The 27,020-nt window shown below is 53.1% G+C and overlaps 1 long non-coding RNA gene across 1 annotated transcript in view; it reads left to right on the plus strand.

Annotated features, from left to right (window-relative positions):
* Nucleotides 1–292: 292 nt before the first annotated feature.
* LOC134953428 (uncharacterized) overlaps nt 293–27,020 on the plus strand; it is a 406,230-nt gene continuing 379,502 nt past the window's right edge. Inside the window, exon 1 of the long non-coding RNA XR_010185850.1 lies at nt 293–847. This is a non-coding gene — a long non-coding RNA (uncharacterized LOC134953428). The remainder of the gene's footprint in view (nt 848–27,020) is intronic.

A 27,020-nucleotide genomic window follows, 5' to 3' on the forward strand; every position in this document is an offset into this window, starting at 1 on the left:
CCCCTGGACTGATACAGCAGACAGAGCACCCCTGGACTGATACAGCAGATATTGCACCCCTGGACTGATACAGCAGACAGACCACCGCTGGACTGATAAAGCAGACAGAGCACCCCTGGACTGATACAGCAGACAGACCACCGCTGGACTGATACAGCAGACAGACCACCCCTGGACTAATACAGCAGACAGGGCACCCCTGGACTGATACCGCAGGCAGAGCACCCCTGGACTGATACGCAGAAAGTGCACCCCTGGACTGATGTAATGCACCACAATGTGAGGTATTATAGTATGTCTGACATTGTGCATTATGCTATAATGCAGGTGTATGTCATCATACAACTGACACACCGCAGCTCCCAGCAGCCCCAGCAACTGCTCAAGAGCTCAGGAGCAGGACACATGACCAGTCAGGTGGTGAGACCAGTGACAGTTGGGAGAAAGTGTTGGTTGGTGAGAGCTGAGCTGAGGTAATCTTGAGAGGAGAGCTATGCCATCAAGTGTGTGCTGAGGTGGCGTGGGGGTGACGGAGGAGATGGAGGCAGACCTTCCTACCACAATGGTGGTCAGAGAGATGGCTTTACCCCCATGCAAGGCAAGTCTGGGGGTGCAGATGTAATAAGAGTGACCGCAGCAGCTTCCATAGCGGCAGTGGGTGGAGTTTTATCTGGAGCCCTGGCAGTTAGTAATGCCTCAGAGTGGACCAGGCCTCCCCAATTAAGGCAAGAGGTCGGCGGCAGTAACAAAGGAATAGTCCGTGGGAGCAGATTGTCCGGAAAGATACCCAGTATCCCACACTGACAGCTACGGACAGCATGGAGACCTAACACAGACACTTGGAGAGGTATAACTGCGATTTACATTAGCACCACATAGTAGGAGCCATCACAGCTCAGCAGGCACTGGCTATACAGGGAGTCAAAACAGCACCTGGGGCATTCTGCATGTCACGCTACCCAGCTATAGCACTACATAAAGTACCCCCTTCAGAGGTAGCTATATTTGCCTAGAACTGATTTTTAGCATTCAAGCCTGCAGTATTCTGTACTATGTAAATGAACACTGGCGCTTCCTTTCAGTCAGGATTAAGAGCAGGTATTGCCGTCAGATATCCTGCTATAATTTAACTCTTACCAGCGATGCAGCTAGTGAAGCCTTTTTCTCTATCGTCCTAAGTGGATGCTGGGGTTCCTGAAAGGACCATGGGGAATAGCGGCTCCGCAGGAGACAGGGCACAAAAAAGTAAAGCTTTACTAGGTCAGGTGGTGTGCACTGGCTCCTCCCCCTATGACCCTCCTCCAGACTCCAGTTAGATTTTGTGCCCGAACGAGAAGGGTGCAATCTAGGTGGCTCTCCTAAAGAGCTGCTTAGAGAAAGTTTAGTTTAGGTTTTTTTCTTTACAGTGAGTCCTGCTGGCAACAGGATCACTGCAACGTGGGACTTAGGGGGAAAGTAGTAAACTCACCTGCATGCAGAGTGGATTTGCTGCTTGGCTACTGGACACCATTAGCTCCAGAGGGATCGAACACAGGCCCAGCCGTGGAGTCCGGTCCCGGAGCCGCGCCGCCGACCCCCTTGCAGATGCTGAAGCGTGAAGAGGTCCGGAAACCGGCGGCTGAAGACTCCTCAGTCTTCATAAGGTAGCGCACAGCACTGCAGCTGTGCGCCATTTTCCTCTCAGCACACTTCACTGGGCAGTCACTGAGGGTGCAGAGCGCTGGGGGGGGGCGCTCTGAGAGGCAAATATAAACCTTATACAAGGCTAAAAATACCTCACATATAGCCCATAGGGGCTATATGGAGATATTTAACCCCTGCCTGACTGGAAAAATAGCGGGAGAAGAACCCGCCGAAAAAGGGGCGGGGCCTATCTCCTCAGCACACGGCGCCATTTTCTGTCACAGCTCCGCTGGTCAGAACGGCTCCCAGGTCTCTCCCCTGCACTGCACTACAGAAACAGGGTAAAACAGAGAGGGGGGGCACATTAATGGCTATATATATATATATTAAAGCAGCTATAAGGGAGCACTTAATATAAGGATATCCCTTGTATATATAGCGCTTTGTGGTGTGTGCTGGCAGACTCTCCCTCTGTCTCCCCAAAAGGGCTAGTGGGTCCTGTCTTCATTAGAGCATTCCCTGTGAGTTTGCGGTGTGTGTCGGTACGTGGTGTCGACATGTATGAGGACGATATTGGTGTGGAGGCGGAGCAATTGCCAAATATGCAGATGTCACCCCCCAGGGGGTCGACACCAGAATGGATGCCTTTATTTGTGGAATTACGTGATGGTTTATCTTCCCTTAAACAGTCAGTTGAGGACATGAGGCGGCCGGACAATCAATTAATGCCTGTCCAGGCGCCTCAAACACCGTCAGGGGCTGTAAAACGCCCTTTGCCTCAGTCGGTCGACACAGACCCAGACACGGGCACTGATTCCAGTGACGACGGTAGAAATTCAAACGTATTTTCCAGTAGGGCCACACGTTATATGATTTTGGCAATGAAGGAGACGTTACATTTAGCTGATACTACAGATACCGTAAAACAGGGTATTATGTATGGTGTGAAAAAACTACAAACAGTTTTTCCTGAATCAGAAGAATTAAATGACGTGTGTGATGAAGCGTGGGTTGCTCCTGATAAAAAGTTGATAATTTCAAAAAAGTTATTGGCATTATACCCTTTCCCGCCAGAGGTTAGGGCGCGCTGGGAAACACCCCCTAAGGTGGACAAGGCGCTCACACGCTTATCCAAACAAGTGGCGTTACCCTCTCCTGAGACGGCCGCACTTAAGGATCCATCAGATAGAAAGATGGAAGTTATTCAAAAGAATATATACACACATGCAGGTGTTATACTACGACCAGCTATAGCAACTGCCTGGATGTGCAGTGCTGGAGTAGTTTGGTCAGAATCCCTGATTGAAAATATTGATACCCTAGATAGGGACAATGTTTTACTGTCGTTAGAACAAATAAAGGATGCATTTATCTATATGCGTGATGCACAGAGGGATATTTGCACACTGGCATCTCGGGTGAGTGCTATGTCCATTTCAGCCAGAAGAGCCTTATGGACACGACAGTGGACAGGCGATGCGGATTCAAAACGTCACATGGAGGTTTTGCCGTATAAAGGGGAGGAGTTATTTGGAGTTGGTCTATCAGACTTGGTGGCCACGGCTACTGCCGGGAAATCCACTTTTTTACCTCAAGTCACTCCCCAACAGAGAAAGGCACCGACCTTTCAACCGCAGCCTTTTCGCTCCTACAAAAATAAGAGAGCAAAGGGCTTGTCGTACCTGCCACGAGGCAGAGGAAGAGGGAAGAGACACCAACAGGCAGCTCCTTCCCAGGAACAGAAGCCCTCCCCGGCTCCTGCAAAAACCTCAGCATGACGCTGGGGCCTCTCAAGCGGACTCGGGGACAGTGGGGGGCCGTCTCAAAAATTACAGCGCGCAGTGGGCTCACTCGCAGGTAGACCCCTGGATCCTGCAGATAATATCTCAGGGGTACAGGTTGGAATTAGAGACGGATCCTCCTCATCGTTTCCTGAAGTCTGCCTTACCAACCGTCTCTTCCGAAAGGGAGAGGGTGTTGGAAGCCATTCACAAGCTGTACGCTCAGCAGGTGATAGTCAAAGTACCCCTATTACAACAAGGAAAGGGGTATTATTCCACTCTATTTGTGGTACCGAAGCCGGATGGCTCGGTAAGGCCTATTCTAAATCTGAAGTCCTTGAACCTCTACATAAAAAAGTTCAAGTTCAAGATGGAGTCACTCAGAGCAGTGATAGCGAACCTGGAAGAAGGGGACTTTATGGTATCCTTGGACATCAAGGATGCGTATCTACACGTTCCGATTTACCCCGCACACCAGGGGTACCTCAGGTTCATTGTTCAAAACTGTCACTATCAGTTTCAGACGCTGCCGTTCGGATTGTCCACGGCGCCTCGGGTCTTTACCAAGGTAATGGCCGAGATGATGATTCTTCTTCGAAGAAAAGGCGTATTAGTTATCCCATACTTGGACGATCTCCTAATAAGGGCAAGGTCCAGAGAACAGCTGGAGACAGCTTTAGCACTATCTCAAGAGGTGCTAAGACAACACGGGTGGATTCTGAATATTCCAAAATCCCATTTAATCCCGACAACTCGTCTGCTGTTCCTAGGAATGATTCTGGACACGGTTCAGAAAAAGGTTTTCCTTCCAGAGGAAAAAGCCAAGGAGTTATCCGATCTGGTCAGGAACCTCCTAAAACCAGGAAAAGTGTCAGTACATCAATGCACAAGAGTCCTGGGAAAAATGGTGGCTTCTTACGAAGCAATTCCATTCGGCAGATTCCATGCAAGAATATTCCAAAGGGATCTGTTGGACAAATGGTCAGGGTCGCATCTGCAGATGCACCTGCGAATAACCCTGTCACCAAAGACAAGGGTGTCACTTCTGTGGTGGTTGCAGAAGGCTCACCTATTAGAAGGCCGCAGATTCGGCATTCAGGATTGGATCCTGGTGACCACGGACGCCAGCCTGAGAGGCTGGGGAGCAGTCACACAAGGAAGAAACTTCCAGGGAGTATGGACGAGTCTGGAAAAGTCTCTTCACATAAACATTCTGGAACTAAGAGCAATCTACAATGCTCTAAGCCAGGCGGAACTTCTCCTGCAAGGAAAGCCGGTGTTGATTCAGTCGGACAACATCACGGCGGTCGCCCATGTAAACAGGCAGGGCGGCACAAGAAGCAGGAGTGCAATGGCAGAAGCTGCCAAGATTCTTCGCTGGGCGGAGAATCACGTGATAGCACTGTCAGCAGTGTTCATCCCGGGCGTGGACAACTGGGAAGCAGACTTCCTCAGCAGACACGATCTTCATCCGGGAGAGTGGGGTCTACATCCAGAAGTCTTCAACATGTTAATAGACCGTTGGGAAAGACCAATTGTAGACATGATGGCGTCTCGCCTCAACAAGAAACTGGACAAATATTGCGCCAGGTCAAGAGATCCACAGGCAATAGCTGTGGACGCACTGGTAACTCCTTGGGTGTACCAGTCAGTGTATGTGTTTCCTCCTCTGCCGCTCATACCAAAGGTATTGAAGATCATACGGCAAAGAAGAGTAAGAACAATACTAGTGGTTCCGGATTGGCCGAGAAGGACTTGGTATCCGGAACTTCAAGAGATGCTCACGGACGAACCGTGGCCTCTACCTCTGAGAAGGGACCTGCTACAGCAGGGTCCCTGTCTTTTTCAAGACTTACCGCGGCTGCGTTTGACGGCATGGCGGTTGAACGCCAGATCCTAAAAGGGAAAGGCATTCCAGAAGAAGTCATTCCTACCTTGATTAAGGCACGGAAGGAAGTCACCGTGAAACATTATCACCGCATTTGGCGAAAATATGTAGCGTGGTGCGAGGATCGGAGGGTTCCGAAGGAGGAATTCCAACTGGGTCGTTTCCTACATTTCCTGCAATCAGGATTATCTATGGGTCTCAAATTGGGATCCATTAAGGTTCAAATTTCGGCCCTGTCAATATTCTTCCAAAAAGAATTGGCCTCTGTCCCTGAGGTCCAGACTTTTGTCAAGGGAGTACTGCATATACAGCCTCCTGTGGTGCCTCCGGTGGCACCGTGGGATCTAAATGTAGTTTTAGATTTCCTCAAATCCCATTGGTTTGAACCATTGAAAAAGGTGGATTTGAAATATCTCACATTGAAAGTGACTATGTTACTAGCCCTGGCCTCTGCCAGGAGAGTATCTGAATTGGCGGCTTTATCTTATAAAAGTCCTTATCTAATCTTCCATTCGGATAGGGCAGAACTGCGGACTCGTCCGCATTTTCTCCCTAAAGTGGTATCAGCATTTCATCTGAACCAACCTATTGTGGTGCCTGCGGCCACTAGCGACTTGGAGGACTCCAAGTTGTTGGACGTTGTCAGAGCCTTAAAAATATACATTGCAAGGACGGCTGGAGTCAGAAAATCTGACTCGCTGTTTATATTGTATGCACCCAACAAGTTGGGCGCACCTGCTTCTAAGCAGTCGATTGCTCGTTGGATTTGTAACACAATTCAACTTGCACATTCTGTGGCAGGCCTGCCACAGCCTAAAACTGTAAAAGCCCACTCCACAAGGAAGGTGGGCTCATCTTGGGCGGCTGCCCGAGGGGTCTCGGCATTACAACTCTGCCGAGCAGCTACGTGGTCGGGGGAGAACACGTTTGTAAAATTTTACAAATTTGATACCCTGGCAAAGGAGGACCTGGAGTTCTCTCATTCGGTGCTGCAGAGTCATCCGCACTCTCCCGCCCGTTTGGGAGCTTTGGTATAATCCCCATGGTCCTTTCAGGAACCCCAGCATCCACTTAGGACGATAGAGAAAATAAGAATTTACTTACCGATAATTCTATTTCTCGGAGTCCGTAGTGGATGCTGGGCGCCCATCCCAAGTGCGGATTATCTGCAATACTTGTACATAGTTATTGTTAACTAATTCGGGTTATTGTTAAGGAGCCATCTTTAAGAGGCCCTTTCTGTTGTCATACTGTTAACTGGGTTTAGATCACAAGTTGTACGGTGTGATTGGTGTGGCTGGTATGAGTCTTACCCGGGATTCAAAATGCCTCCCTTATTGTGTATGCTCGTCCGGGCACAGTACCTAACTGGAGTCTGGAGGAGGGTCATAGGGGGAGGAGCCAGTGCACACCACCTGACCTAGTAAAGCTTTACTTTTTTGTGCCCTGTCTCCTGCGGAGCCGCTATTCCCCATGGTCCTTTCAGGAACCCCAGCATCCACTACGGACTCCGAGAAATAGAATTATCGGTAAGTAAATTCTTATTATTTACACTAATGCTCCTGCATACTTGATTGACATTACAGAAAGTTAGTGAAGGAAAGCTGCACATGAGGTAAAGAGAGAGACAAGGAGTACCGTAAAAGGATATTCTACATTAATTATTACCCTTGAGGAATTTAGACAGCATACCCCACAGAGTAACCAACGCCTAAGTACTGTAAACCCTCACATCCTCAGGGAACTATAAAGAAAAGGCAGCAACAGACTAGTTGGAATTAATGTACTAATTTACAATCTTGCTAGGAAACGTCACTTGAGAGAGGAGTAGCTGCAACCTAGAGAAAGTCTCTCTTTTGTGCTGGTCACGAGTAGCAACTATTGAAATGGGAAATTTGCTCGGAAACATTTGCCTAATTCCATTAATCCCTATTGGAGACAGGACACCTAACCTAACATGCACCATCTATAAAATACTCAGCTGAACTTTGTGATTTAAAGTTATTGGGGATATTGATAGTACCGAGTAGTGTAAGAGTGACTAAAGGTATTGCGCTATTGTTTGCATGTGTAGTAGTAATGGTTAACAGCTTGTTTTAGACAAGCTCTATTAACAATTAGTATTGTATTTATATAGTATTGTTGTCGAATTCTGTTCTCTGCAAATTGAAGTATTCACAGTGCAAAAGAATATTTGTGTAATTGCTGGTGCACTTGTCTGGAGGTATTACAGTTGAACCATTTGGATCCAGGTACTTGCAGAAAAACCAACTCCCAGTTCCAGAACAATTAAATAAATGTATTATTTTCTTTTGTGAAATATATTGCCATTGCTTAATATTGTAAACTGAATTACCAACTTACCTGCATCCGTACTTGTGCATTACATTGATACAGCAGACAGGGTACCCCTGGACTGATACAGCTGACAAATCACCCCTGGACTGATACAGCAAACATAGCACCCCTGGACTGATACATAAGGCAGAGCACCCCTGGACTGATACGGCAGACAGAGCACCCCTGGACTGATACAGCAGACAGAACACCCCTGGACTGATACAGCAGACATAGCACCCCTGGACTGATACAGCAGACAGAGCACCACTGGATGGATACGGCAGAAAGAGCACCCCTGGACTAATACAGCAGACAGGGCACCCCTGGTCCTGATACAGCAGACAGGGCACCCCTGGACTGATACAGAAGACAGGGCACCCCAGGATTGATACAGCAGACAGAGCACCCCAGGACTGATACAGGAGACATAGCACCCCTGGACTGATACAGCAGACATAGCACCCCTGGACTGATACAGCAGACAGAGCACTCCTGGAGTGATACAGCAGACAGAGCACCCCTGGACTGATACAGCAGATAGAGCACCCCTGGACTGATACAGCAGACAGACCACCGCTGGACTGATACAGCAGACAGAGCACCCCTGGACTGATACAGCAGACAGAGCACCCCTGGACTGATACAGCAGATAGAGCACCCCTGGACTGATACAGCAGACAGACCACCGCTGGACTGATAAAGCAGACAGAGCACCCCTGGACTGATGCAGCAGACAGACCACCGCTGGACTGACAAAGCAGACAGAGCACCCCATGACTGATACAGCAGACAGACCACCCCTGGACTAATACAGCAGACAGGGCACCCCTGGACTGATACCGCAGGCAGAGCACCCCTGGACTGATACGGCAGAAAGAGCACCCCTGGACTGATACAGCAGACAGAGCACCAATAGACTGATACAGCAGACAGAGCACCCCTGGACTGATACAGCAGACAGAGCACCCCTGGACTGATACAGCAGACAGACCACCGCTGGACTGATAAAGCAGACAGAGCACCCCTGGACTGATACAGCAGACAGACCACCGCTGGACTGAAACAGCAGACAGACCACCCCAGGACTAATACAGCAGACAGGGCACCCCTGGACTGATACCGCAGGCAGAGCACCCCCGGACTGATACGGCAGAAAGTGCACCCCTGGACTGATACAGCAGACAGGGGACCCCTGGACTGATACAGCTGACATATCACCCCTGGACTGATACAGCAAACATAGCACCCCTGGACTGATACATAAGGCAGAGCACCCCTGGACTGATACGGCAGACAGAGCACCCCTGGACTGATACAGCAGACAGAACACCCCTGGACTGATACAGCAGACATAGCACCCCTGGACTGATAAAGCAGACAGAGCACCACTGGATGGATACGGCAGAAAGAGCACCCCTGGACTAATACAGCAGACAGGGCACCCCTGGTCCTGATACAGCAGACAGGGCACCCCTGGACTGATACAGAAGACAGGGCACCCCAGGATTGATACAGCAGACAGAGCACCCCAGGACTGATACAGGAGACATAGCACCCCTGGACTGATACAGCAGACAGAGCACCCCTGGACTGATACAGCAGACAGAGCACCCCTGGACTGATACAGCAGACAGAGCACCCCTGGACTGATACAGCAGACAGAGCACCCCTGGACTGATACAGCAGATATAGCACCCCTGGAGCAGACAGAGCACCCCTGGACTGATACAGCAGACAGAGCACCCCTGGACTGATACAGCAGACAGAGCACCCCTGGACTGATACAGCAGACAGAGCACCCCTGGACTGATACAGCAGACAGAGCACCCCTGGACTGATACAGCAGATATAGCACCCCTGGACTGATACAGCAGACAGAGCACCCCTGGACTGATACAGCAGACAGAGCACCCCTGGACTGATACAGCAGATATAGCACCCCTGGACTGATACAGCAGACAGACCACCGCTGGTCTGATACAGCAGACAGAGCACCCCTGGACTGATACAGCAGACAGAGCACCCCTGGACTGATACAGCAGACAGACCACCCCTGGACTGATACAGCAGACAGACCACCGCTGGACTGATAAAGCAGACAGAGCACCCCTGGACTGATACAGCAGACAGACCACCGCTGGACTGATACAGCAGACAGACCACCCCTGGACTAATACAGCAGACAGGGAACCCCTGGACTGATACCGCAGGCAGAGCACCCCTGGACTGATACGGCAGAAAGTGCACCCCTGGACTGATACAGCAGACAGGGTACCCCTGGTCTGATACAGCTGACATATCACCCCTGGACTGATACAGCAAACATAGCACCCCTGGACTGATACATAAGGCAGAGCACCTCTGGACTGATACGGCAGACAGAGCACCCCTGGACTGATACAGCAGACAGAACACCCCTGGACTGATACAGCAGACATAGCACCCCTGGACTGATACAGCAGACAGAGCACCACTGGATGGATACGGCAGAAAGAGCACCCCTGGACTAATACAGCAGACAGGGCACCCCTGGTCCTGATACAGCAGACAGGGCACCCCTGGACTGATACAGAAGACAGGGCACCCCAGGATTGATACAGCAGACAGAGCACCCCAGGACTGAAACAGGAGACATAGCACCCCTGGACTGATACAGCAGACATAGCACCCCTGGACTGATACAGCAGACAAAGCACCCCTGGAGTGATACAGCAGACAGAGCAAACCTGGACTGATACAGCAGACAGACCACCGCTGGACTGATACAGCAGACAGAGCACCCCTGGACTGATACAGCAGACAGAGCACCCCTGGACTGATACAGCAGATAGAGCACCCCTGGACTGATACAGCAGACAGACCACCGCTGGACTGATAAAGCAGACAGAGCACCCCTGGACTGATGCAGCAGACAGACCACCGCTGGACTGATAAAGCAGACAGAGCACCCCTGGACTGATACAGCAGACAGACCACCCCTGGACTAATACAGCAGACAGGGCACCCCTGGACTGATACCGCAGGCAGAGCACCCCTGGACTGATACGGCAGAAAGAGCACCCCTGGACAGATACAGCAGACAGGGTACGTCTGGACTGATACAGCTGACATATCACCCCTGGACTGATACAGCAGACATAGCACCCCTGGACTGATACATAAGGCAGAGCACCCCTGGACTGATACGGCAGACAGAGCACCCCTGGACTGATACAGCAGACAGACCATCCCTGGACTGATACAGCAGACAGAACACCCCTGGACTGATACAGCAGACAGACCACCCCTGGACTAATACAGCAGACAGGGCACCCCTGGACTGATACTGCAGGAAGAGCACCCCTGGACTGAGACGGCAGAAAGAGCACCCCTGGACTAATACAACAGACAGGGCACCCCTGGTCCTGATACAGCAGACAGGGCACCCCTGGACTGATACAGCAGACAGATCACCACTGGATTGATACAGCAGACATAGCACCCCTGGAGTGATACGGCAGACATAGCACCCCTGGACTGATACAGCAGACAAAGCACCCCTGGACTGATACAGCAGACAGAGCACCACTGGATTGATACAGCAGACAGAGCACCCCTGGACTGATACAGCAGACAGAGCAAACCTGGACTGATACAGCCGACAGAGCACCACTGGACTGATACAGCAGACATAGCACCCCTGGAGTGATACAGTAGACATAGCACCCCTGGACGGATACAGCAGACAAAGCACCCCTGGACTGATACAGCAGACAGAGCACCACTGGATTGATACAGCAGACAGAGCACCCCTGGACTGATACAGCAGACAGAGCAAACCTGGACTGATGCAGCAGACAGAGCACCACTGGACTGATACAGCAGACATAGCACCCCTGGAGTGATACAGTAGACATAGCACCCCTGGACGGATACAGCAGACAAAGCACCCCTGGACTGATACAGCAGACAGAGCACCACTGGATTGATACAGCAGACAGAGCACCCCTGGACTGATACAGCAGACAGAGCAAACCTGGACTGATACAGCCGACAGAGCACCACTGGACTGATACAGCAGACATAGCACCCCTGGAGTGATACAGTAGACATAGCACCCCTGGACTGATACAGCAGACAGACCACCCCTGGACTAATACAGCAGACAGGGCACCTCTGGACTGATACTGCGGGCAGAGCACCCCTGGACTGAAACGGCAGAAAGAGCACCCCTGGACTAATACAGCAGACAGGGCACCCCTGGTCCTTATACAGCAGACAGGGCACCCCTGGACTGATACAGAAGACAGTGCACCCCTGGATTAATAGAGCAGACAGAGCACCCCAGGACTGATACAGGAGACATAGCACCCCTGGACTGATGCAGCAGAAAGAGCACCCCTGGACTGATACAGCAGATATAGCACCCCTGGACTGATACAGCAGATATAGCACCCCTGGACTGACACAGCAGACAGACCATCCCTGGACTGATACAGCAGACAGAACACCCCTGGACTGATACAGCAGACAGACCACCCCTGGACTAATACAGCAGACAGGGCACCACTGGACTAAAACTGCAGGCAGAGCACCCCTGGACTGAGACGGCAGAAAGAGCACCCCTGGACTAATACAGCAGACAGGGCACCCCTGGTCCTGATACAGCAGACAGGGCACCCCTGGACTGATACATCAGACAGAGCACCACTGGATTGATACAGCAGACAGAGCACTCCTCAACTGATACAGCTGACAGAGCACCCCTGTAGTGACACAGCAGACAGAGCAACCCTGGACTGATAAAGCCGACAGAATACCACTGGACTGATACAGCAGACATAGCACCCCTGGAGTGATACAGCAGACATAGCACCCCTGGACTGATACAGCAGACAGGGCACCACTGGATTGATACAGCAGACAGAGCACCACTGGATTGATACAGCAGACAGAGCACTCCTCAACTGATACAGCAGACAAAGCACCCCTGGAGTGATACAGCAGACAGAGCAACCCTGGACTGATATAGCCGACAGAGCACCCCTGTAGTGATACAGCAGACATAGCACCCCTGGACTGATACAGCAGACAAAGCACCCCTGGACTGATACAGCAGACAGACCACCCCTGGACTAATACAGCAGACAGGGCACCCCTGGACTGATACTGCAGGCAAAGCACCCCTGGACTGATACGGCAGAAAGAGCACCCCTGGACTAATACAGCAGACAAGGCACCTCTGGTCCTTATACAGCAGACAGGGCACCCCTGGACTGATACAGAAGACAGGGCACCCCTGGATTAATACAGCAGACAGAGCACCCCAGGACTGATGCAGCAGACAGAGCACCCATAGACTGATACAGCAGACAGAGCACCCCTGGACTGATACAGCAGACAGAGCACCCATAGACTGATACAGCAGACAGAGCACCCCTGGACTGATACAGCAGATATAGCACCCCTGGACTGATACAGCAGACAGACCACCGCTGGACTGATACAGCAGACAGAGCACTCCTCAACTGATACAGCAGATAGAGCACCCCTGGAGTGACACAGCAGACAGAGCAACCCTGGACTGATACAGCAGACAGGGGACCCCTGGACTGATACAGCTGACATATCACCCCTGGACTGATACAGCAAACATAGCACCCATGGACTGATACATAAGGCAGAGCACCCCTGGACTGATACGGCAGACAGAGCACCCCTGGACTGATACAGCAGACAGAACACCCCTGGACTGATACAGCAGACATAGCACCCCTGGACTGATACAGCAGACAGAGCACCACTGGATGGATACGGCAGAAAGAGCACCCCTGGACTAATACAGCAGACAGGGCACCCCTGGTCCTGATACAGCAGACAGGGCACCCCTGGATTGATACAGAAGACAGGGCACCCCAGGATTGATACAGCAGACAGAGCACCCCAGGACTGAAACAGGAGACATAGCACCCCTGGACTGATACAGCAGACAGAGCACCCCTGGACTGATACAGCAGACAGAGCACCTCTGGACTGATACAGCAGATATAGCACCCCTGGACTGATACAGCAGACAGAGCACCCCTGGACTGATACAGCAGACAGAGCACCCCTGGACTGATACAGCAGATATAGCACCCCTGGAGCAGACAGAGCACCCCTGGACTGATACAGCAGACAGAGCACCCCTGGACTGATACAGCAGACAGAGCACCCCTGGACTGATACAGCAGACAGAGCACCCCTGGACTGATACAGCAGATATAGCACCCCTGGACTGATACAGCAGACAGAGCACCCCTGGACTGATACAGCAGACAGAGCACCCCTGGACTGATACAGCAGATATAGCACCCCTGGACTGATACAGCAGACAGACCACCGCTGGTCTGATACAGCAGACAGAGCACCCCTGGACTGATACAGCAGACAGAGCACCCCTGGACTGATACAGCAGACAGACCACCGCTGGACTGATAAAGCAGACAGAGCACCCCTGGACTGATACAGCAGACAGACCACCGCTGGACTGATACAGCAGACAGACCACCCCTGGACTAATACAGCAGACAGGGAACCCCTGGACTGATACCGCAGGCAGAGCACCCCTGGACTGATACGGCAGAAAGTGCACCCCTGGACTGATACAGCAGACAGGGTACCCCTTGTCTGATACAGCTGACATATCACCCCTGGACTGATACAGCAAACATAGCACCCCTGGACTGATACATAAGGCAGAGCACCCCTGGACTGATACGGCACACAGAGCACCCCTGGACTGATACAGCAGACAGAACACCCCTGGACTGATACAGCAGACATAGCACCCCTGGACTGATACAGCAGACAGAGCACCATTGGATGGATACGGCAGAAAGAGCACCCCTGGACTAATACAGCAGACAGGGCACCCCTGGTCCTGATACAGCAGACAGGGCACCCCTGGACTGATACAGAAGACAGGGCACCCCAGGATTGATACAGCAGACAGAGCACCCCAGGACTGATACAGGAGACATAGCACCCCTGGACTGATACAGCAGACATAGCACCCCTGGACTGATACAGCAGACAGAGCACCCCTGGAGTGATACAGCAGACAGAGCAAACCTGGACTGATACAGCAGACAGACCACCGCTGGACTGATACAGCAGACAGAGCACCCCTGGACTGATACAGCAGACAGAGCACCCCTGGACTGATACAGCAGATAGAGCACCCCTGGACTGATACAGCAGACAGACCACCGCTGGACTGATAAAGCAGACAGAGCACCCCTGGACTGATGCAGCAGACAGACCACCGCTGGACTGATAAAGCAGACAGAGCACCCCTGGACTGATACAGCAGACAGACCACCCCTGGACTAATACAGCAGACAGGGCACCCCTGGACTGATACCGCAGGCAGAGCACCCCTGGACTGATACGGCAGAAAGAGCACCCCTGGACTGATACAGCAGACAGGGTACGTCTGGACTGATACAGCTGACATGTCACCCCTGGACTGATACAGCAGACATAGCACCCCTGGACTGATACATTAGGCAGAGCACCCCTGGACTGATACGGCAGACAGAGCACCCCTGGACTGATACAGCAGACAGACCATCCCTGGACTGATACAGCAGACAGAACACCCCTGGACTGATACAGCAGACAGACCACCCCTGGACTAATACAGCAGACAGGGCACCCCTGGACTGATACTGCAGGAAGAGCACCCCTGGACTGAGACGGCAGAAAGAGCACCCCTGGACTAATACAACAGACAGGGCACCCCTGGTCCTGATACAGCAGACAGGGCACCCCTGGACTGATACAGCAGACAGATCACCACTGGATTGATACAGCAGACATAGCACCCCTGGAGTGATACGGCAGACATAGCACCCCTGGACTGATACAGCAGACAAAGCACCCCTGGACTGATACAGCAGACAGAGCACCACTGGATTGATACAGCAGACAGAGCACCCCTGGACTGATACAGCAGACAGAGCAAACCTGGACTGATACAGCCGACAGAGCACCACTGGACTGATACAGCAGACATAGCACCCCTGGAGTGATACAGTAGACATAGCACCCCTGGACGGATACAGCAGACAAAGCACCCCTGGACTGATACAGCAGACAGAGCACCACTGGATTGATACAGCAGACAGAGCACCCCTGGACTGATACAGCAGACAGAGCAAACCTGGACTGATACAGCAGACAGAGCACCACTGGACTGATACAGCAGACATAGCACCCCTGGAGTGATACAGTAGACATAGCACCCCTGGACGGATACAGCAGACAAAGCACCCCTGGACTGATACAGCAGACAGAGCACCACTGGATTGATACAGCAGACAGAGCACCCCATGACTGATACAGCAGACAGAGCAAACCTGGACTGATACAGCCGACAGAGCACCACTGGACTGATACAGCAGACATAGCACCTCTGGAGTGATACAGTAGACATAGCACCCCTGGACTGATACAGCGGACAGACCACCCCTGGACTAATACAGCAGACAGGGCACCTCTGGACTGATACTGCAGGCAGAGCACCCCTGGACTGAAACGGCAGAAAGAGCACCCCTGGACTAATACAGCAGACAGGGCACCCCTGGTCCTTATACAGCAGACAGGGCACCCCTGGACTGATACAGAAGACAGGGCACCCCTGGATTAATAGAGCAGACAGAGCACCCCAGGACTGATACAGGAGACACAGCACCCCTGGACTGATGCAGCAGACAGAGCACCCCTGGACTGATACAGCAGATATAGCACCCCTGGACTGATACAGCAGATATAGCACCCCTGGACTGACACAGCAGACAGACCATCCCTGGACTGATACAGCAGACAGAACACCCCTGGACTGATACAGCAGACAGACCACCCCTGGACTAATACAGCAGACAGGGCACCCCTGGACTGATACTGGAGGCAGAGCACCCCTGGACTGAGACGGCAGAAAGAGCACCCCTGGACTAATACAGCAGACAGGGCACCCCTGGTCCTGATACAGCAGACACGGCACCCCTGGACTGATACATCAGACAGAGCACCACTGGATTGATACAGCAGACAGAGCACTCCTCAACTGATACAGCAGACAGAGCACCCCTGGAGTGACACAGCAGACAGAGCAACCCTGGACTGATACAGCCGACAGAGTACCACTGGACTGATACAGCAGACATAGCACCCCTGGAGTGATACAGCAGACATAGCACCCCTGGACTGATACAGCAGACAAAGCACCCCTGGACTGATACAGCAGACAGAGCACCACTGGATTGATACAGCAGACATAGCACCCCTGGACTGATACAGCAGACAGAGCACCACTGGAGTGACACAGCAGACATAGCACCCCTGGACTGATACAGCAGACAAAGCACCCCTGGACTGATACAGCAGACAGAGCACCACTGGATTGATAGGGCAGACAGAGCACTCCTCAACTGATACAGCAGACAGAGCACCCCTGGAGTGATACAGCAGACAGAGCAACCCTGGACTGATATAGCCGACAGAGCACCCCTGTAGTGATACAGCAGACATAGCACCCCTGGACTGATACAGCAGACAAAGCACCCCTGGACTGATACAGCAGACAGACCACCCCTGGACTAATACAGCAGACAGGGCACCCCTGGACTGATACTGCAGGCAAAGCACCCCTGGACTGATACGGCAGAAAGAGCACCCCTGGACTAATACAGCAGACAGGGCACCCCTGGTCCTTATACAGCAGACAGGGCACCCCTGGACTGATACAGAAGACAGGGCACCCCTGGATTAATACAGCAGACAGAGCACCCCAGGACTGATGCAGCAGACAGAGCACCCATAGACTGATACAGCAGACAGAGCACCCCTGGACTGATACAGCAGACAGAGCACCCACAGACTGATACAGCAGACAGAGCACCCCTGGACTGATACAGCAGACAGAGCACCCATAGACTGATACAGCAGACAGAGCACCCCTGGACTGATACAGCAGACAGAGCACCCCTGGACTGATACAGCAGACAGAGCACCCCTGGACTGATACAGCAGACAGACCGCCGCTGGACTGATACAGCAGACAGAGCACCCCTGGACTGATACAGCAGACAGAGCACCCCTGGACTGATACAGCAGACAGAGCACCCCTGGACTGATACAGCAGATATAGCACCCCTGGACTGATACAGCAGACAGACCACCGCTGGACTGATAAAGCAGAAAGTGCACCCCTAGACTGATAAAGCAGACAGAGCACCCCTGGACTGATACAGCAGACAGGGCACCCCTGGACTGATACCGCAGGCAGAGCACCCCTGGACTGATACGGCAGAAAGTGCACCCCTGGACTGATACAGCAGACAGGGTACCCCTGGACTGATACAGCTGACATATCACCCTTGGACTGATACAGCAGACATAGCACCCCTGGACTGATACATCAGACAGACCACCCCTGGACTGATACAGCAGACAGAACACCCCTGGACTGATACAGCAGACAGACCATCCCTGGACTGATACAGCAGACAGAACACCCCTGGACTGATACAGCAGACATAGCACCACTGGACTGATACAGCAGACAGAGCACCACTGGATTGATATGGCAGAAAGAGCACCCCTGGACTAATACAGCAGACAGGGCACCCCTGGTCCTGATACAGCAGACAGGGCACCCCAGGACTGATACAGGAGACATAGCACCCCTGGACTGATGCAGCAGACAGAGCACCCATAGACTGATACAGCAGACAGAGCACCCCTGGACTGATACAGCAGACAGACCACCGCTGGACTAATACAGCAGACAGAGCACCCCTGGACTGATACAGCAGATATAGCACCCCTGGACTGATACAGCAGACAGAGCACTCCTCAACTGATACAGCAGACAGAGCAACCCTGGACTGATACAGCCGACAGAGCACCACTGGACTGATACAGCAGACAGAGCAACCCTGGACTGATACAGCCGACAGAGCACCACTGGACTGATACAGCAGACATAGCACCCCTGGAGTGATACAGCAGACATAGCACCTCTGGACTGATACAGCAGACAAAGCACCCCTGGACTGATACGGCAGAAAGAGCACCCCTGGACTAATACAGCAGACAGGACACCCCTGGTCCTGATACAGTAGACAGGGCACCCCTGGACTGATACAGAAGACAGGGCACCCCTGGATTGATACAGCAGACAGAGCACCCCAGGACTGATACAGGAGACATAGCACCCCTGGACTGATGCAGCAGACAGAGCACCCATAGACTGATACAGCAGACAGAGCACCCCTGGACTGATAGAGCAGATATAGCACCCCTGGACTGATACAGCAGATATAGCACCCCTGGACTGACACAGCAGACAGACCATCCCTGGACTGATACAGCAGACAGAACACCCCTGGACTGATACAGCAGACAGACCACCCCTGGACTAATACAGCAGACAGGGCACCACTGGACTAAAACTGCAGGCAGAGCACCCCTGGACTGAGACGGCAGAAAGAGCACCCCTGGACTAATACAGCAGACAGGGCACCCCTGGTCCTGATACAGCAGACAGGGCACCCCTGGACTGATACATCAGACAGAGCACCACTGGATTGATACAGCAGACAGAGCACTCCTCAACTGATACAGCTGACAGAGCACCCCTGTAGTGACACAGCAGACAGAGCAACCCTGGACTGATAAAGCCGACAGAATACCACTGGACTGATACAGCAGACATAGCACCCCTGGAGTGATACAGCAGACATAGCACCCCTGGACTGATACAGCAGACAGGGCACCACTGGATTGATACAGCAGACAGAGCACCACTGGATTGATACAGCAGACAGAGCACTCCTCAACTGATACAGCAGACAAAGCACCCCTGGAGTGATACAGCAGACAGAGCAACCCTGGACTGATATAGCCGACAGAGCACCCCTGTAGTGATACAGCAGACATAGCACCCCTGGACTGATACAGCAGACAAAGCACCCCTGGACTGATACAGCAGACAGACCACCCCTGGACTAATACAGCAGACAGGGCACCCCTGGACTGATACTGCAGGCAAAGCACCCCTGGACTGATACGGCAGAAAGAGCACCCCTGGACTAATACAGCAGACAAGGCACCTCTGGTCCTTATACAGCAGACAGGGCACCCCTGGACTGATACAGAAGACAGGGCACCCCTGGATTAATACAGCAGACAGAGCACCCCAGGACTGATGCAGCAGACAGAGCACCCATAGACTGATACAGCAGACAGAGCACCCCTGGACTGATACAGCAGACAGAGCACCCATAGACTGATACAGCAGACAGAGCAACCCTGGACTGATACAGCAGATATAGCACCCCTGGACTGATACAGCAGACAGACCACCGCTGGACTGATACAGCAGACAGAGCACTCCTCAACTGATACAGCAGATAGAGCACCCCTGGAGTGACACAGCAGACAGAGCAACCCTGGACTGATACAGCAGACAGGGGACCCCTGGACTGATACAGCTGACATATCACCCCTGGACTGATACAGCAAACATAGCACCCATGGACTGATACATAAGGCAGAGCACCCCTGGACTGATACGGCAGACAGAGCACCCCTGGACTGATACAGCAGACAGAACACCCCTGGACTGATACAGCAGACATAGCACCCCTGGACTGATACAGCAGACAGAGCACCACTGGATGGATACGGCAGAAAGAGCACCCCTGGACTAATACAGCAGACAGGGCACCCCTGGTCCTGATACAGCAGACAGGGCACCCCTGGATTGATACAGAAGACAGGGCACCCCAGGATTGATACAGCAGACAGAGCACCCCAGGACTGAAACAGGAGACATAGCACCCCTGGACTGATACAGCAGACAGAGCACCCCTGGACTGATACAGCAGACAGAGCACCTCTGGACTGATACAGCAGATATAGCACCCCTGGACTGATACAGCAGACAGAGCACCCCTGGACTGATACAGCAGACAGAGCACCCCTGGACTGATACAGCAGATATAGCACCCCTGGAGCAGACAGAGCACCCCTGGACTGATACAGCAGACAGAGCACCCCTGGACTGATACAGCAGACAGAGCACCCCTGGACTGATACAGCAGACAGAGCACCCCTGGACTGATACAGCAGATATAGCACCCCTGGACTGATACAGCAGACAGAGCACCCCTGGACTGATACAGCAGACAGAGCACCCCTGGACTGATACAGCAGATATAGCACCCCTGGACTGATACAGCAGACAGACCACCGCTGGTCTGATACAGCAGACAGAGCACCCCTGGACTGATACAGCAGACAGAGCACCCCTGGACTGATACAGCAGACAGACCACCGCTGGACTGATAAAGCAGACAGAGCACCCCTGGACTGATACAGCAGACAGACCACCGCTGGACTGATACAGCAGACAGACCACCCCTGGACTAATACAGCAGACAGGGAACCCCTGGACTGATACCGCAGGCAGAGCACCCCTGGACTGATACGGCAGAAAGTGCACCCCTGGACTGATACAGCAGACAGGGTACCCCTTGTCTGATACAGCTGACATATCACCCCTGGACTGATACAGCAAACATAGCACCCCTGGACTGATACATAAGGCAGAGCACCCCTGGACTGATACGGCACACAGAGCACCCCTGGACTGATACAGCAGACAGAACACCCCTGGACTGATACAGCAGACATAGCACCCCTGGACTGATACAGCAGACAGAGCACCATTGGATGGATACGGCAGAAAGAGCACCCCTGGACTAATACAGCAGACAGGGCACCCCTGGTCCTGATACAGCAGACAGGGCACCCCTGGACTGATACAGAAGACAGGGCACCCCAGGATTGATACAGCAGACAGAGCACCCCAGGACTGATACAGGAGACATAGCACCCCTGGACTGATACAGCAGACATAGCACCCCTGGACTGATACAGCAGACAGAGCACCCCTGGAGTGATACAGCAGACAGAGCAAACCTGGACTGATACAGCAGACAGACCACCGCTGGACTGATACAGCAGACAGAGCACCCCTGGACTGATACAGCAGACAGAGCACCCCTGGACTGATACAGCAGATAGAGCACCCCTGGACTGATACAGCAGACAGACCACCGCTGGACTGATAAAGCAGACAGAGCACCCCTGGACTGATGCAGCAGACAGACCACCGCTGGACTGATAAAGCAGACAGAGCACCCCTGGACTGATACAGCAGACAGACCACCCCTGGACTAATACAGCAGACAGGGCACCCCTGGACTGATACCGCAGGCAGAGCACCCCTGGACTGATACGGCAGAAAGAGCACCCCTGGACTGATACAGCAGACAGGGTACGTCTGGACTGATACAGCTGACATATCACCCCTGGACTGATACAGCAGACATAGCACCCCTGGACTGATACATAAGGCAGAGCACCCCTGGACTGATACGGCAGACAGAGCACCCCTGGACTGATACAGCAGACAGACCATCCCTGGACTGATACAGCAGACAGAACACCCCTGGACTGATACAGCAGACAGACCACCCCTGGACTAATACAGCAGACAGGGCACCCCTGGACTGATACTGCAGGAAGAGCACCCCTGGACTGAGACGGCAGAAAGAGCACCCCTGGACTAATACAACAGACAGGGCACCCCTGGTCCTGATACAGCAGACAGGGCACCCCTGGACTGATACAGCAGACAGATCACCACTGGATTGATACAGCAGACATAGCACCCCTGGAGTGATACGGCAGACATAGCACCCCTGGACTGATACAGCAGACAAAGCACCCCTGGACTGATACAGCAGACAGAGCACCACTGGATTGATACAGCAGACAGAGCACCCCTGGACTGATACAGCAGACAGAGCAAGCCTGGACTGATACAGCCGACAGAGCACCACTGGACTGATACAGCAGACATAGCACCCCTGGAGTGATACAGTAGACATAGCACCCCTGGACGGATACAGCAGACAAAGCACCCCTGGACTGATACAGCAGACAGAGCACCACTGGATTGATACAGCAGACAGAGCACCCCTGGACTGATACAGCAGACAGAGCAAACCTGGACTGATACAGCAGACAGAGCACCACTGGACTGATACAGCAGACATAGCACCCCTGGAGTGATACAGTAGACATAGCACCCCTGGACGGATACAGCAGACAAAGCACCCCTGGACTGATACAGCAGACAGAGCACCACTGGATTGATACAGCAGACAGAGCACCCCTGGACTGATACAGCAGACAGAGCAAACCTGGACTGATACAGCCGACAGAGCACCACTGGACTGATACAGCAGACATAGCACCTCTGGAGTGATACAGTAGACATAGCACCCCTGGACTGATACAGCGGACAGACCACCCCTGGACTAATACAGCAGACAGGGCACCTCTGGACTGATACTGCAGGCAGAGCACCCCTGGACTGAAACGGCAGAAAGAGCACCCCTGGACTAATACAGCAGACAGGGCACCCCTGGTCCTTATACAGCAGACAGGGCACCCCTGGACTGATACAGAAGACAGGGCACCCCTGGATTAATAGAGCAGACAGAGCACCCCAGGACTGATACAGGAGACACAGCACCCCTGGACTGATGCAGCAGACAGAGCACCCCTGGACTGATACAGCAGATATAGCACCCCTGGACTGATACAGCAGATATAGCACCCCTGGACTGACACAGCAGACAGACCATCCCTGGACTGATACAGCAGACAGAACACCCCTGGACTGATACAGCAGACAGACCACCCCTGGACTAATACAGCAGACAGGGCACCCCTGGACTGATACTGCAGGCAGAGCACCCCTGGACTGAGACGGCAGAAAGAGCACCCCTGGACTAATACAGCAGACAGGGCACCCCTGGTCCTGATACAGCAGACAGGGCACCCCTGGACTGATACATCAGACAGAGCACCACTGGATTGATACAGCAGACAGAGCACTCCTCAACTGATACAGCAGACAGAGCACCCCTGGAGTGACACAGCAGACAGAGCAACCCTGGACTGATACAGCCGACAGAGTACCACTGGACTGATACAGCAGACATAGCACCCCTGGAGTGATACAGCAGACATAGCACCCCTGGACTGATACAGCAGACAAAGCACCCCTGGACTGATACAGCAGACAGAGCACCACTGGATTGATACAGCAGACATAGCACCCCTGGACTGATACAGCAGACAGAGCACCACTGGAGTGACACAGCAGACATAGCACCCCTGGACTGATACAGCAGACAAAGCACCCCTGGACTGATACAGCAGACAGAGCACCACTGGATTGATAGGGCAGACAGAGCACTCCTCAACTGATACAGCAGACAGAGCACCCCTGGAGTGATACAGCAGACAGAGCAACCCTGGACTGATATAGCCGACAGAGCACCCCTGTAGTGATACAGCAGACATAGCACCCCTGGACTGATACAGCAGACAAAGCACCCCTGGACTGATACAGCAGACAGACCACCCCTGGACTAATACAGCAGACAGGGCACCCCTGGACTGATACTGCAGGCAAAGCACCCCTGGACTGATACGGCAGAAAGAGCACCCCTGGACTAATACAGCAGACAGGGCACCCCTGGTCCTTATACAGCAGACAGGGCACCCCTGGACTGATACAGAAGACAGGGCACCCCTGGATTAATACAGCAGACAGAGCACCCCAGGACTGATGCAGCAGACAGAGCACCCATAGACTGATACAGCAGACAGAGCACCCCTGGACTGATACAGCAGACAGAGCACCCACAGACTGATACAGCAGACAGAGCACCCCTGGACTGATACAGCAGACAGAGCACCCATAGACTGATACAGCAGACAGAGCACCCCTGGACTGATACAGCAGACAGAGCACCCCTGGACTGATACAGCAGACAGAGCACCCCTGGACTGATACAGCAGACAGACCGCCGCTGGACTGATACAGCAGACAGAGCACCCCTGGACTGATACAGCAGAAAGAGCACCCCTGGACTGATACAGCAGACAGAGCACCCCTGGACTGATACAGCAGATATAGCACCCCTGGACTGATACAGCAGACAGACCACCGCTGGACTGATAAAGCAGACAGAGCACCCCTGGACTGATACAGCAGACAGACCACCCCTGGACTAATACGGCAGAAAGTGCACCCCTAGACTGATAAAGCAGACAGAGCACCCCTGGACTGATACAGCAGACAGGGCACCCCTGGACTGATACCGCAGGCAGAGCACCCCTGGACTGATACGGCAGAAAGTGCACCCCTGGACTGATACAGCAGACAGGGTACCCCTGGACTGATACAGCTGACATATCACCCCTGGACTGATACAGCAGACATAGCACCCCTGGACTGATACATCAGACAGACCACCCCTGGACTGATACAGCAGACAGAACACCCCTGGACTGATACAGCAGACAGACCATCCCTGGACTGATACAGCAGACAGAACACCCCTGGACTGATACAGCAGACATAGCACCACTGGACTGATACAGCAGACAGAGCACCACTGGATTGATATGGCAGAAAGAGCACCCCTGGACTAATACAGCAGACAGGGCACCCCTGGTCCTGATACAGCAGACAGGGCACCCCAGGACTGATACAGGAGACATAGCACCCCTGGACTGATGCAGCAGACAGAGCACCCATAGACTGATACAGCAGACAGAGCACCCCTGGACTGATACAGCAGACAGACCACCGCTGGACTAATACAGCAGACAGAGCACCCCTGGACTGATACAGCAGATATAGCACCCCTGGACTGATACAGCAGACAGAGCACTCCTCAACTGATACAGCAGACAGAGCAACCCTGGACTGATACAGCCGACAGAGCACCACTGGACTGATACAGCAGACAGAGCAACCCTGGACTGATACAGCCGACAGAGCACCACTGGACTGATACAGCAGACATAGCACCCCTGGAGTGATACAGCAGACATAGCACCTCTGGACTGATACAGCAGACAAAGCACCCCTGGACTGATACGGCAGAAAGAGCACCCCTGGACTAATACAGCAGACAGGACACCCCTGGTCCTGATACAGTAGACAGGGCACCCCTGGACTGATACAGAAGACAGGGCACCCCTGGATTGATACAGCAGACAGAGCACCCCAGGACTGATACAGGAGACATAGCACCCCTGGACTGATGCAGCAGACAGAGCACCCATAGACTGATACAGCAGACAGAGCACCCCTGGACTGATAGAGCACCCATAGACTGATACAGCAGACAGAGTACCCCTGGATTGATACAGCAGACAGAGCACCCATACACTGATACAGCAGACAGAGCATCCCTGGACTGATACAGCAGACAGACCACCGCTGGACTGATACAGCAGACAGACCACCCCTGGACTAATACAGCAGACAGGTCACCCCTGTGCTGATACGGCAGAAAGTGCACCCCTGGACTGATACAGCAGACAGGGTACCCCTGGACTGATACAGCTGACATATCACCCCTGGACTGATACAGCAAACATAGCACCCATAGACTGATACAGCAGACAGAGCACCCCTGGACTGATACAGCAAACATAGCACCCCTGGACTGATACAGCAGACAGAGCACCCCTGGACTGATACAGCAGATATAGCACCCATAGACTGATACAGAAGACAGGGCACCCCAGGATTGATACAGCAGACAGAGCACCCCAGGACTGATACAGGAGGCATAGCACCCCTGGACTGATACAGCAGGCAGAGCACCCCTGGACTGATACAGCAGACAGAGCACCCCTGGACTGATACAGCAGATATAGCACCCCTGGACTGATACAGCAGATATAGCACCCCTGGACTGATACAGCAGACAGACCACCGCTGGACTGATACAGCAGAGCACCCCTGGACTGATACAGCAGACAGAGCACCCCTAGACTGATACAGCAGACAGACCACCGCTGGACTGATACAGCAGACAGAGCTCCCCTGGACTGAAACAGCAGACAGACCACCGCTGGACTGATACAGCAGACAGACCACCCCTGGACTAATACAGCAGACAGGGCACCCCTGGACTGATACCGCAGGCAGAGCACCCCTGGACTGATACGGCAGAAAGTGCATCCCTGGACTGATACAGCTGACAGAGCACCACTGGACTGATACAGCAGACAGAGCACCCCTGGACTGATACAGCAGACAGACCACCGCTGGACTGATAAAGCAGACAGAGCACCCCTGGACTGATACAGCAGACAGGGCACCCCTGGACTGATACCGCAGGCAGAGCACCCCATGACTGATATGGCAGAAAGTGCACCCCTGGACTGATACAGCAGACAGGGTACCCCTGGACTGA

This window comes from Pseudophryne corroboree, chromosome 1 (assembly GCF_028390025.1).
Source record: "Pseudophryne corroboree isolate aPseCor3 chromosome 1, aPseCor3.hap2, whole genome shotgun sequence".
Classification (NCBI taxonomy): Eukaryota; Metazoa; Chordata; class Amphibia; order Anura; family Myobatrachidae; genus Pseudophryne; species Pseudophryne corroboree.